This window comes from Trichosurus vulpecula, chromosome 1, assembly GCF_011100635.1.
Source record: "Trichosurus vulpecula isolate mTriVul1 chromosome 1, mTriVul1.pri, whole genome shotgun sequence".
NCBI lineage: Eukaryota > Metazoa > Chordata > Mammalia > Diprotodontia > Phalangeridae > Trichosurus > Trichosurus vulpecula.
Genome location: NC_050573.1, coordinates 44686964 through 44701384, shown reverse-complemented (window position 1 = coordinate 44701384; position 14421 = coordinate 44686964). Strand labels below are relative to the sequence as shown.

At 39.5% G+C, this 14421-nt stretch overlaps 1 non-coding gene across 1 annotated transcript; it reads right to left on the bottom strand.

Annotated features, from left to right (window-relative positions):
- Positions 1 to 13349: 13349 nt before the first annotated feature.
- Positions 13350 to 13457, bottom strand: LOC118835152. The gene has a single exon (XR_005009485.1). It is a non-coding gene; the product is annotated as a U6 spliceosomal RNA (small nuclear RNA).
- Positions 13458 to 14421: the final 964 nt, after the last annotated feature.

The window sequence follows — 14421 nt, the reverse complement described above, 5'->3', positions numbered from 1 at the left end:
CAGAAAAAGGGTAGAAAACATAGAGTGCCTTCTTTGAAATACACTCCTTTGTTAAATTTCTTTCCCAAGAGGAAAGCCGCTATCCAGCACCTGGGGGCAACAGATGACTCTATCCAACATTCTCAGAAATGACCTAATGAACTCCCAGAGGGTTACAATAGAAGGTTTGTCATCATTTCCCATCAGCCATTTATAACTAAGCTATAAACTGAAACAAAACAATCAATAGCCCATTTAATTCTTAATTGGTCATTCTTTAGAAATGAGATGATATGGGGAATTTCCCCGTGTCTGAATTTAAAAGATTTCTATGCATTTTTCAAGAGTGGTTTTTTTTTAAAGTCATACCTCTCAGAAAATGTGTGCTTCGAAAAATGTATTCGGACCTTCTGCTCTAATTTCAACTTGCCAGCCCTGGCATCACCTTCAACAAATGAATGATAGTGGTTAAAAAAGAAAGCTTTAAAAAAAAATTAGTTTGCTCCAATCTGAAAGCTCACACAATGCTTTAGCACCATGGAAACAGAATGGACCAGCATGAGGAAGTGGGCTGATGTTTAGCATCAGCTGCAGACTACAGTGTGAGAGTACGGATCTGTTTCTTTGTTTACACACATAAAGGAGACAGAATAATACTCCTCGGCAGCTGAACACATTTATTTTACTTTTTAAAAGAAACCCAGCAAAAACCCTTGTGGTCTTTGTTTTTTACTTTATGGATCTGAGCTGTCCATTTGCAGAAGGATCAAATATAGGAGAAATATAAGTAGCAACACTCCTAAACTTGCCATCAGTCAGAGGCTGCAGGAAGCCGTCTGGTCCAGTCCCCTGCCTTCAGTAAGGCAAACCATGCAAACCAGATGGTTGACTATCTGCTCTTTAAAGATTCGTATGGTTGAAGATTACACAGTTTCACTTAGTGCCTTGCCCATTAGAATATTTTAATTACCCTTCTGTTTAAAAAATCACACATTTCAACTTTAAATCTGTTTCTTCTTGGTGGGTTCTCTCTGAATATAGCAAGAGTAAATGCATATTTACATTTGATTTTCTAGATTATTTTTAGTTGCATATCTGTTTCATTGATCTGTTCCTTCTCTTTTATTGATGAAAGTATTTAGAGATATAAACTTATCCCCTAAGGATTACTTTGGCTGCATACCAAAAATTGTGGTATATTGTCTCCCCGTTGTCATTTTCTTTGATAAAATTATCTATTGTTTCTGTGATTTGTCCTTTGCCTCAACAATTCTTTAGGGTTTTTATTTAGTCTCCAATTAATTTATAATTCTTTCTTCAGTGGTCCTTTATTTATTATGTTTTTATTGTATTGTGGTCAATAATAATGATAAAAGGTTTGCAAAATACTTTATAGACAGTATCTCAGTTTATCTTCACAAAAGCTCTAGGAGGTTACTATCTCCCTTTTATAGAGGAGGAAACTGAGGAAGACAAAGGTTAAGTGACTTGGTTAGGGCCACATAACTAGTATTTGTCTGAGGCCAGATTTGAACTCAGGTCTGCCTCCCTGTCCAATGTTCTATTCACTGTGCTACCTATTTGTCTATAAAGGGTGTGCTTGATATATCTCCTTTTCTGTGTGCATTTGTGAGATTTTTATGCCTTAATGCATGGTCAATTTTTGTGAAGGTGCCATTTACAGTTAATGAATATGTATAGCCCTTTCTGTTCCCATTCAGTGATAGCGATGAATAATGATTTATAATATGTGGCTCATTTTAATATCTAACTCATCTCACACTCTATTCAAGTTTTTAACTTCTTTCTTGCTTTTTGTTTTGTTTTGTCGTTGTTAGATTTGCCTAGGTCTGAAAAGGGTACAATGAAGCCCTCAATTATTTTTTATTGGCTACTTTTTATTGTCTACTTCCCATAATTCATTTACCTTTTCCTTTATTTTTTATGCTATGCCATTTGGTGCATATATATTACGTATTGTTATGAGTTCATTGTCAAAAGTACCTTCATGAATAACATAGTTTCCTTGTTTTTTTTAATCAAGTCTATCTCTACTGGTTGCTATTCTATAACTGGTGCAATGGATACCTTGGGAATCAAGGGTTCAAAGAGTCCTTTTACTAAAAACATATTCCAATACCCACAGGTAAAAGCAATTAAAAGTATTTCTGAAAAATAAAAAAAGATTAAAGTTGGAGTAAGAAGGTTAAAAGCAAGCACAAGGAAGTTCTCTGGGGTCTCGGAAACTACCCACCAATGTTATAAAAACTGCCTCTATACTCCTCTTGTCCAAAGAACTCCCCAAGTGGGTCCCAGATCAATCCACTTGGGGCAAAATTAACCCAAACTGCTTCTGGTCTGTACCACAACTTTCCTATTCACAACAGTCCCAGCCACCCAGCTAGTGTTATGAGAAAGTCAGGGATAACTCATTCCCCTCCACTTCCTACAACACCATTACTTTCCATCCAACTCCTTATCATGGCCCTACTCTCTGACTATCTCCAACCCATCAGAAACTTGGATTCCATCCTTGAGTCTCCTAGCTCTGAGAGGTGAGCTTTTGCCATAGCTTTCCAGGGCTCAGGCCTCCACCATATTTCCTAGCCATCTATTCACTATGCTCCTTCGGAGGTACTGTCTTCCCTTTAATATCCCCACTCCCTCTGCATTCTAACAGTCATGTCTAACTCTTTGTGACCCCATTTGGGATTTTCTTGGCAGAGATAGTGGAGTGGTTTGCCATTTTCTTCTGTATCTCATTGTAAACATGAGGAAACTGAGGCAAACAGGGTTCAGTGACTTGCCCAGGGTTATACAGCTAGTAAGTGTCTGAGGCCAGATTTGAACTCAAAAAGAAGGGTCTTTCTGACTCCAGGCCTGTGCAAAGGCAACCACACTGGCATACCCATGGCTGCTAGTGCAGGTTCTTTGATCTGCTTTACTAAGAAAAGGTAGCTGTTTCAAGCTGTTTAAAGATACATATATTATTCACTTAGTTCAGTGGAAAAAGTCAGCACCCTGAATTTCAGTGCAAATACAAACAGAAATTACAAACAAGAAAAATAACACAAATCAACAGACAGGCTTCTGTCTGAGTATAGCAATATATACAGTTACCAGAGAGAGAAGAACCAACATCTGGGTTTTCAAATGGGGGGGGGGCGGGGAGACTCCTTAACAGGTACCCAGAGTCTCATCTGGCCAAATCACGTGAATACTCTTGCAATGAGTGAGCCCCAAAGCAAAATGCTAACCTCAGAGTGTAAATACCGTTTCTGATCAAGGATTCTTGATTCAATCAAAGACTCCTGATTCAAACAAAGGCAAGACTCAATCCAAAGGCACCTGAATGCCTTAATGCTAAGAAGCACTCCAAAAGAAAAAAAACAGCAAAAAGTCCCACTTTGCTTGCCATTACAGTCTGACACTCTATCAATTGTGCCACCTAGCTACCCCCTTCCTGAAATTACCTTCAATCTTATTCCTATTCCCATCTCCCAGTTTCTTTCTATTTCTCTGTGGAACTGAATATATTTCTACACCAAACTCTTCGTATGTTTTATGATCCTTTGATTTTGATTCAGATGAAGGTAAGGTTCAAATGATATCCATTCGTCCATCCCTTACTCTTGGTTTGTATAATCTTCTAGTTACATATCCCATTTATGTGAGATAGTTAGTCCCCCTTCATATTTCACCTTTTATCCCTAATGTTTTCCTTTTCCCCCTCTCCCTTTTCTTTTTTATTTTATTTTTGATGTTTTTATTTTAGGTCACCAAAATATAACACAACTAGCCCCAAGACCTTTGTCTTATTTAACTCTTTATCACCCTTAATGACTTTAGGGTTCTAAGGGGACTCTTATTTCTTCTTTACCTATTAGAGTATAAATACTTTTCCTTAGTATAGTCCCTCCTTATTGCTCACATGTACCTATTTTATGTTTCTTTTAATTCAATGAATGAACATTTCAGAGTTTCTACTCAATTCTGATATTTTCATCAGGAATTTGTGGAAGTACTATATTTAATTAAAGAACAATTTTATATCCTGTAGGATTATGTTCAGTTTTCCACAGTTTTCTATTTATTCTTGGTCATCAGCCTATTATCTTACCACTCCTCAACTGTTGTTTGTTGGTTCATCTTCTTTCTCTTACCCTCTAAATATGGGTATCGTATAAGACTCTACTCTGGGTCCTTTGCCGTCTCTCTGAAACCTTTCCCTTAATGAGCCCATTACATCCTATGGATTCAATTATCATCTTTAGCAAATGAATCTCAGGATCTATAGATCCAACCCTAATCTCTCACCTGAACTGTGGTCCCATATTGCCATCTGCCTTCTGGGCATCCCATTTGAATATCCTATAAGTATCTCAATTCAACATATCTAACACGAAACCCATATTTTACTCTAAACCTACCCTTCTTTCAAACATCCCTATTTTTACTGGGAGCTTCATCATCTTTTCCCAGGCTTACCACATAGGAATCATCTTTGAATTATCTCTTTTTCTCAATCCCTATATTCAGTCACTAAATCTTATCAATTCTACCTCCCTTGTTGTCCAATTCTTTCATGACCCTGTGGACTATACTGTCCATGGGGTTTTCTTGGGAAAGATACTGGAGTGGTTTGCCATTTCCTCTTCCAGTGACTTAAGGCAACAGAAGTTAAGTGACTTGATTGTGGTCACACAGCTAGTAAGAGTCTGAGGTCAGATTTGAACTCAGGTCTTCCTGACTCCAGGCCCAGTGCTCTATCCACTGAACCACTAGTTGCCTCCTTCTACCTTCATAACATCTCTTAATATCTGTCTCCTCCCCACAGGCATACCCTCTACCCTGGTTTGGGACCTCATTATTTCTTGTCTGAACTGTTTCAGTAAACTCCTAATTGGTCTTTCTGCCTCCAATCTCTCCCCTCTCCCATCACACTCTCATTAGCCATTTGTTCTAATAATTTATTAGCTTGATATTTAAACTTTTCCTGCAACCTCTCAAATTCCTTGATGATGAAAGTCCACCTAATCACCCGTCCTTGCATGGAGGAAGTCACTACTAGAGAGATAGTAATGGGATAAAAATAAAAATGAAAAAAGGCTAGAATTTACACAGTGCTTTAAAGTCTGCAAAGTACTTTACATACGTTATCTCATTTGAGCTTAATATATAGATTTGGGGCTCTTTCACCCCTAGTTCCAGTTTTCAATCCTCTTTCTCACTCCTGCCCCTATTCTTTTCCTTTATAGCCCTAATCTCTTTAGGGTTTAACACATTCTCCAGCAAAGCCTCTGGGGTTAGAGATCCTGCTTCCTATCCCACTGCCTGTCAGTCTCCACCTCCATTAGCATTGGCCTTTTCACCTGTGCTGTTACTAGATCCCTAAACTGCTTCTTTGGCTTCAGGTCATGGTCCTTAAAAAATCAAATGCCCATTCAACCCTGCCTCTAACTGCTAAATATGTGAAGACAATTTATTTTCATTTTCTTTACTTGGCAACAAAACTTTTCTAAAAACTCGTAATAAGATCCAGACAATAGCCAATCTTGTAATTTTTCTGTCCTCTTCATCAAGCTCCTTAAATACTCATCAAACCAATCCTACAACATCCTTCTAGTCTCATTGAGAGCGTTCCACATGTAGTCCTAAAATCACAGTCATGGGACATCTGTGTTTGGTCAACCAATCACTTGAAATTCTAATTCTTTTATACCCACCTTCCTTCCCTCACTACTTCGACAATGAAATTAGCCATAACTTCTTTGCATTCAACCCTTGTTAGCAGTGTCAAACATTATAGGACAAGACTAGCTCAGGTCAATCCAGTAATTCAGGCTGGGATTAGAATGCATTGAAATCCTAGCAGATCATAAAATGCAAGAACTTCACTAATAAAACTAAAAGGCAAACAACTCTTGCTTAAATTCAAAGGAAACCTACTTTTCCTTGCCTCAGTATTCACCACCAGCAATCAGGAACCTAGGCTTTAAAAAAAGGCATTTCCTCGGGGCAATGGGAATTCTGCGAAAACCTCTCAAACCCTGACCCCAAATAGGCTGAGTTTTCCCCAAGCCTTCCAGATCAACCAAATGATGAAAATAGCCTCTATAAAATGAATACTATTTCTACCATAGGAGAGCATAAGACAGACTGGTTTGGCTAGAACGTAAAGCAGGACTTCTCAACCTTTTTTGTACCCCTTTGGCAGACTAATAAAGTCTATGGACTCAGAATTATTTTTAAAATGCATCACATAAAATGAATGGTGTTACAAAGGAAACCAGTTAGATAGAAATATAATTATAAAAATTTTTTAAAGGTCAATGGACCCCCAGGTTGAGAATCCTTGATGTAGATTGGAGGGGGAAATAGGCGGAGTGATGTCAGATTAGTCAGATAAATTGGAGTCAGATTGTGAAGGACTTTAAATGCCCAACAAAAACGTTTTTATTTTAGCCTAGAAGAAATTTGGAGTCCATTGATAGCTCTTAATCAGGAGGATGTTATGGTCACAATGATTACCTAGATTTCACCATTAGTTCAGTCGTTTTTCGGTTGTGTCTAACTCTGAACACATTTGGGGTTTTCTTGACAAAGATACTGGAGTATTTACCATTTCCTTCTCCACCTCATTTTACAGATGAAAAACTGAGGCAAGCAGGGTTAAGTGACTTACACAGGGTCATGAAGCTAGATTTGAAGTCAGGTCCTCCTGATCCCAGGACTGGAGCTCTATCCACTGCACCACACAGGTGTCCTAGGTTTCACCAAAGCACGGACCACATCTCATGTGTTGTTCTTATGAAAAAGATGGATTGCTGGGAGTTTTGTACAGTTTTGGTACAGTTCAAAGTACCAAAGTGATTCGTAGAATCAAAGTGTAAGAAGAAATCTGAGGGCATCTTCACCCTTCAACAGAAATCAACTTTAAGTATCCCAAGCAATGGTTGTCCAGTCCTGTTTTAAGGTCACCTGTGAGGGAAAATCCATTCCACTTTTGGAGAGCTCTGTTAGGAAGTGTTTGGTTTATAGTTTTTATTTTTATTTTTTTCCCTTAAGTGAACTGCTCATTAAAGAGAATGGTGGTGTCTGAGAATGGAATTGGGTTTCAAGACCGTAGTGTAAAATATAGGAATAACAGATTCCTGGCTAAGATGGGGTGCACTTAATAAGGACTGGAAGATGCATTTTCATCCAAACAAAAAAGAAACATATTGGGGAAGATATTTATTTAATTAAGTTAATATGTCTGGTATTATGTCAAATATAGTGGTGGTTGTTGGTACTTTACTATCAAAGTTAAAGACTACATTCTTCATTTCTCTTAGTTTCAACAGCGGCAAGTTTCATGTGCTAACAAGTTTAAATCACAATGTAAGGTGATTTTTCTGAAATGTTTTCAGCTAATGTGCTTTGCAGAGTTTTTTAAAAAATTTTTTGGGACATGTTCATCTTGTCTAAGCAAAAACTCTCAGTAAATATTGTAAAAGAGGGATTTTACATAATCCAATCCAGGCAAATAAACATTTATTAAGCACCTACCATGTGTAAAGCATAGTGCTAAGCCTTGGGGATACAAATAACTAAAAGATGGTCCTTGTCCTCAAGGAGTTCACAATCAAAAGGTGGGGGGCTGGGGAGACAACACGCAAAAGAAAGCAGTAAAGCAGGGAGGCAAATCAGGGGGATAACCAGCACTTGGCATCTTATTTCCTTGAGTTTAAACTAGGAAGAGGAGCAGATATAGAATGGAGTGAGCCATAGAGTCTAGTTTCTGCTAGTAGTTTAGTACTCCACCCTACAGCCCTTCAGTCAGAGAGAGGAGGCTTAAGGAAGTGGTATCCATAGAGGCTAGAATTAGCCACCTGATAATGAATTTAGAAATGATGAGCTTATCCTGGGAGGGGCATCTTGTTCCTTGGAGTAAAGACCAGGCAGAGCAGCAGATACGAAGTAGAGAATTCAGTATACAGGAGAGTAAAAAAAATTTTTAAATTAGAAAAAAATTTCTATATATTTCAATGGATCTATCATCTCAAAATATTGGTATTCTCTCTAACTATGCACATCAAAAACTCCTTGATGTCTTTCTCTCCAGTTTTTCCTTAGTCATCAGCAATATCCACCTTTCTGCTTACAATCCCATTCTGCTGAAATCTGCAGCAGAGAGCCACAATGGTGCCAACTAAGTCTTCAACAAATTCATGTTATCTAATCTTAACTGAACCTTTACTGTGCTACTCGATAATCCTTTTATTTTTCCCTGACTAACTCTACCACACTCCCTGAAGCAGCTGTCCCAAGCCTTAGTCTCTCTTCTGAAGCCTCCACCCCATTCTCAACAGATGACCCCACCCCCTATTTTGTTGAGAAAGTGAAGGGTGTTTGTCATAATCTCCTTTATCTCCCCTTCCTCACACCTCAAAACTCCTAAAGAGCTTTTAAATCTCCTCTTATCTTTTTCTCCAGACTCCACAAAAGTAGTAATGGCCCTTCTTCTTGTCAAGGCCAACCCTCTCCATGCATTCTTATTTCTATTCTTTCCTATTATCTTGTGGAGCATCTCCCACCAATTATTCACTCCTTTTAGCTTTAGTTTTTCCTTTTCTGCTAACACTTTCCCTATGCTAACAAGCATACTCCAGTCTTCCCCAAACTTGGGGCGGGGGGGGGGGGGGATCTAGACCTGGACAAGTGAAGAAGAAAATATCTCAGTTGACCTAGCTATTCCCTTAAACCATTGGCTTATACCTTGCTTCACTTCTGTTGGCCGTCTGCTAGGAGGAGTTGTGTACTCTCTCTGCCTACTCCCTTGGGTCTCAGGTTCCTATAATTAGTCTTCTGACTCAGCCACTCCATCGGAACTGCCTTTCTCTCAACTGCTAAAATCTGTCTTTCTCAGTCCTCATTCCTCTTCTTCCTGTGGCTCTTAACAATGTTAGTAACCCCTTCCTCCGGGGTACGTTCTCTTCTCTTGGCTTCTGTAATACAGCTTTGGAGATATTACTCTCTCCCAGTCCTCCTCTTGTCTGACTGCTCATTTTCAGTTTCTTGGGTTCATTATTCATCTCTTGACTTCAAAGCTTGGATAGTCCTGAAGGCTGTCTGTTGGACCCTCTTTTCTTTTCTTTCTTTCTTTTTTCCCCATGCTCTTTCTTGGTGATTTCATCAACTCTCATGGGTTTAATTATCCTCTCTAAAAGATGATTCTGAAATCAATGAATGAAGGGATGGATGGATGAATGGAAAAGCACTTATTAAGCGCATATTGTATGCCAGTCACAGTGCTAAGCATTAAGGTTATACATACAAGTAAACAAGTTAACCCCTGACATGAAGAAGTTTAAATTCCAAAGGGAGAAGACAACACATAAAAGGAGCTATAAACTTTCCATAGAAGAACAATCAAAAGCCAATAAGCATTTATTAAGCGCCCTCAAGGAGATTACATTCTAAAGAGGGATCCACTCAGTGCATTGAAAGCCTTCCTTGGCTTCTTTTAGTATTCCTGGGATGCCAGGAAGTTCTCTGGCTGTCTATCTGTTATCTCTCACTTTCATTCCACAACTGGCCCATATAATCATATGTGTCCTTACAGGTATCTCTTAGGTCCATTTTGGCACACGAATCATTTTTACAACTCAACTTCTACTGAGGCAGCTCCATGGTACAATGGATAGACTACTGGAAAGCACTCAGGAAGACCTAGGTTTGAATCCTGCCTCAGACACTTACTCACTAGGTAACCCTGGACACGTCACTTAATCTGTGTCGGCCTCAGTTTCCTCAACAGTTAAGGGGAGATAGCAGTAGCACTTAACTCCCAGAGTTGTTATGAGGCTCAAATGAGATAATAATTGTAAAGCATTTAGCACAGCGTTTGACACATGGTAGGAGATACTTTTTTGTTTTGTTTTGTTTTGTTTTTATGTGGAAGAAGCTGGGAACCCTGCTCCCAGATGATGGCATGTAGTAAAATATCCTGCTCCATGATTTGAAGCATGTGCAGGCAGGTAAAGTAAAGTATAGCTGGTTCTAAATCAAATCAACAAGCATTTATTAAGCACCTACTATGTGCCAGGCTAAGCACTGGGTATACAAAGAAAGGCAAAAATAGTCCTTTCCTTCAAGGATTTCCCAGTCTAGTGGGGGGAGGAGGACAATGTGTAAATAATTATGTACAAACAAAATGTATACAGGATAAACTGGAGATAATCTCTAAGGGAAAGCACTGACATTAATGAGAATGGGAAAAGCTTCTCATAGAAGCCTTGGGATGGGATTTTAGCTGAGACTTGAAGAAGTCAGGGAAACCAGGGGGCAGATACAAGGAAGGAAGGCATTTCAGACATGGAGGACAGCCAGTAAAAACACAGAATTTCAGGATGGAGTCTCTTGTGCAAAGAACAGCAAGAAGACCAGTGTCACTGAGATGGTTGATTATGTGAGGAAGAGAAAGCTAGGAAGGCATCTGTTTATGAAGAGCTTTAAAAGCCAAACAGGATTTTTTTTATTTCATCCTGAAGGTAATAGGGAGCTATTGGAGGTAATAGCCTCCTAACCAGGAAAAGCTGGACTGTATTGATTGACTGTTGCTAGAACTGGGTTGCATTTGATGCTAGATCTTGGTTCTACCCAAACTGTCTAGCATTGGGAAAGTAGGTTGATCTGCTTCTGACCTCCAGGTTGGGGGGGGGGCTTGGATCCTTCTCTTGCATGGTGGTGACATGGTGAAGCTGAGAACACATTGCTATTGCTTTTGTTTCTGTTGGGTGTATTCTTTCCTGACTTTAAGTAAAGGAGATTAGATGTGACTACAACCTTGTAAGCTTCAAAACAGCAGGAGAATGAGCCATGAAGAGAACTGGGACTAGGTTTTGCTGCCAGTCCATGAAGCATCAAAGCTCTGTGGTATGACCTGAGGGACACAGCCCTTTGGTAGTGGAGGAAAAGAGTAGCTATAGCACTCTGGTAAGGTTGTATAGGGGAGACAGCGCCCTCAGGTGGTGGGGAAAATATTTGTACTTCTATTCGTGCTCTATCTTCTCGGTAAACATTACTTTGAAAAAGCTTATTGATGGTTCAATGGAACCAGGGTGTTATTTCCTTCTGGGAAATAGCTAAGGGGACACATGAGAAGGAAGGCTTCAGCCAACGGCACTAATGAAAAACACTGCGACACTGCAAAGGTACCCCTGGAAGCCTGAGGGGGTAGTTTCAAATTAGAAGTCCATCCAAAGTTCTGCTATATATACATATACGAAGCCAGACCTGCCTCAGTCTGGGTTGGTACTTCAGGTTCAAGAGTAAAATGAATGAGCTGCTCCAAGTCCATCTAACAGTTAACAAAAAGAGATTGAATTAGTCATAGCAGGGGAAAAGACATTAGTAGCATGGAAAGGATATGGTCTTTTTTTTTTTCAGCTGAGCACAGCTCTTGGCTTCTGTGTTGCTCAGGATTGTCTCTGGTCAGTAGTCTTGGCTCTATCCCTTTTTCTACTCAAGTGACCAAGAAGCTATGTCAATAACTGATCCCCCAGTCTCTGAGCCAAACAAATCTCTAGGACAGTTTCAGTACCTTTTAAAGAAAACAGCCAAGAGAGCCAAGGATTCTAGTAAATAGTCCCCCTACCACGAGTAAATATTTCTGATAAAATTCTGACACCCAGAAAATAAAAAAAGAAACTGATACAAGAGTAAAATCCATTCTCCAACGGATGGATGATCAAAAGGTATGAAGGGATAATTCCCAAAGGGAGAAACAGAGAGTTTTAATAATCACTTGAAAATGTTGAAAATAATAAGCAGAGATGTGCAAATTAACGTTTCTGAAATATCACTTCAAACTAGCAAGAAGAGTTAAAAACAATAAAAGTCCATATTAGAGAGGCATTCATTTGCATTGTTTGTGTAGCTATGAATTGTGCAGCTCTTGGAGCAGTGAGTTACAAACCTGGGCTCCTTTTAATGTCTGTATCCTAACAATGGTATTGGGGTTAGGGATAGGGCTGGACCCCTGTGATTTCATTAATATAAGGATAGGAAGCTCCTTCTACCCATGCAGATTGACATGTTCTGCAAAGTATTAGTCTTAGCAGCTAGCTGGTACAGTGAATAGCACTCCAGGCCTGGAGTTAGGAAGGTTTGAGTTCAAACCCAACCTCAGACACTTACTAGTTCTATGAACCTGGGTGAATCACTTAACCATGTTTGTCTCTGTTTCCTCATTTTGTAAAATGAGCTAGAGGAGGAAATGGTAAACCACTCCAGTATCTTTGCCAAGAAGATCCCAAATGGCATCATGAAGAGTTGGGCAAGACTGAACTGACTGAACAACAAAAATGATAAAATATATACACACGCTGGCAGCCAATTAAAGACATTCTTGAAATATAATGCTTTTATTTTTGTCATAGATTTCAGGTTGTCCAATTTTTCCTCCTCAATCTGTTTTCCAAGTCAATTGTTGTAGCTATGAGATACCTTATGAGGTTTTTCCTCTTTGTTTTCTCAGTCTTTAGACTTTCTTTTAATATTTCTTGTCATCTCACGGATGGATATTGGCTTCTGTTTGGTCTATTCCAATTTTTAGGAAGTTTGTTGTTTGGGCAAGATTTTGTACCTTTTCTACCAAGCTGTTCATTCCCGAATTCCTGACTCTTTTTTTCCCACTTTCCCCACCATACCTTTTATTTCTTTTCCATTTTTTTCTTCTAGTATTCTCTTTTCATTTGTGAAAACATTTTCTAATTCTTAGGGAAAAAAGTTCTTGCCTCATCTCTTCCAGTAATTCTAGTTGAATTTGTGCCCCAACTGTGTTTTTCTTACAGGTTTTGCTTCTAGATATTTTGGAGTCATTCTCTTCTTCAGGATGCGTATTTTGAGCATCCCTGTCATCGACATAGCTTTTAATGGTAGAATTCTTTCTCAAAACATTTTTTTTTGCTCATTTTTCCAGTTTACTTCTGATGTTGAGCATGTTAGGTCTAGGCACTATGAATTTCTGGAAGGAGAGTCTCGGTTGATTTTTCTGCTGATTTCTCGGTTGTGTTATATTATTCCAGGCTCTTGGTGACATCTCAGGCTGGAGACTGGAAAACATTTAGTGCTCCCAAAGTGGTCTAATGCAGGACAAAATCTGATCACTGGCACAGAGAGAGGGAACCTGTGGCCTCAAGGCCACATATGGCCCTCTAGGTCCTCAAGTATGGCCCTTTTTTTAAATTTAAATTTATTTATTTAACATATTTAGTTTTCAGCATTGATTTTCACAATAGTTTGAACCACAAATTTTCTCCCCATTTCCACCCTCCCCCCACTCCAAGATGGCATATATTCTGGTTGCCCTGTTTCCCAGTCAGAAAAATATGGAACGCTTCACGAATTTGCGTGTCATCCTTGCGCAGGGGCCATGCTAATCTTCTCTGTATTGTTCCAATTTTTAGTATATGTGCTGCCGAAGCGAGCACAAGTATGGCCCTTTTAATCCAAACTTCACATTTGTTCTGTGAAGCTTGGATTCAGTCAAAGGGCTGCACTTGAGGACCTAGAGGGCTACATGTGGCTGGCCTCGAGGCCATGGGTTCCCCACTCCTGCCCTAGCCTGAGCTCTGCAATTTCCTGACCTGTTTTTAAGTCTAAGCTATAGTAGAGTGCTGCTGGACTCAGCCCCTATCAGCAGCTTGGAAAGCTGTCCTGGTTCAGAGTGACAGAACTATAGGCTTCCCTCTGGTCTGGGATTCTGTCCTAGTTGTTTCTCTGCAGGCTTTAGACTGGGCTAGAAGCTGGAACTGAAACCCTGCTCTGATTTTGGCGGTCTGAGCCAAAGCACTGAGGCTTGCTTTTGATCTTTCTCCTTGTTTGAGAACATAGAAAAGGACTCACAACCATTCCTAACCCTACAACTCCACCCCTGTGCACATGTCCCTTCTTCAGCCCACCTTGGATCTGTGACTGGGGACTGGGTAGTAAACAACAACAGCTGGGTAGTGTCTGTTGGTGTGTATTCCCACAATCTGCATGCATGAGTATTGTCTTGCTCTTGGGCACAATCTTTGGAATACTTCTGGTCAGACTCTGTGTCCAGTGCCCACAGACCTCTCAGCTTGTCTCTCTATGCTGACCTAGGCTGGAAAAATTACTCGTGATTTTTTTTTCTCTTGGATTTCTGTATTAGGATTTAGTCTGTTGTATTTTCTAGATTTGGTTAGAGGAGTTGTGTGTGTGTGAGCTTGGCTATACTTTTTAAAAACATATTTTATTTTTAATTTCACTTCCATATTATCATCCTCTGTCCAGCTCCTTTCTCAACCACTAAGAAGGCAAGAAATCTGATACCCGTTATACACATGAAGTCATGCAAAACATATTTCCACATTTTGGCTGTGCTTCTTCCTACTGCTCCACCATCTTGGATTCTATACCCCTTATCAG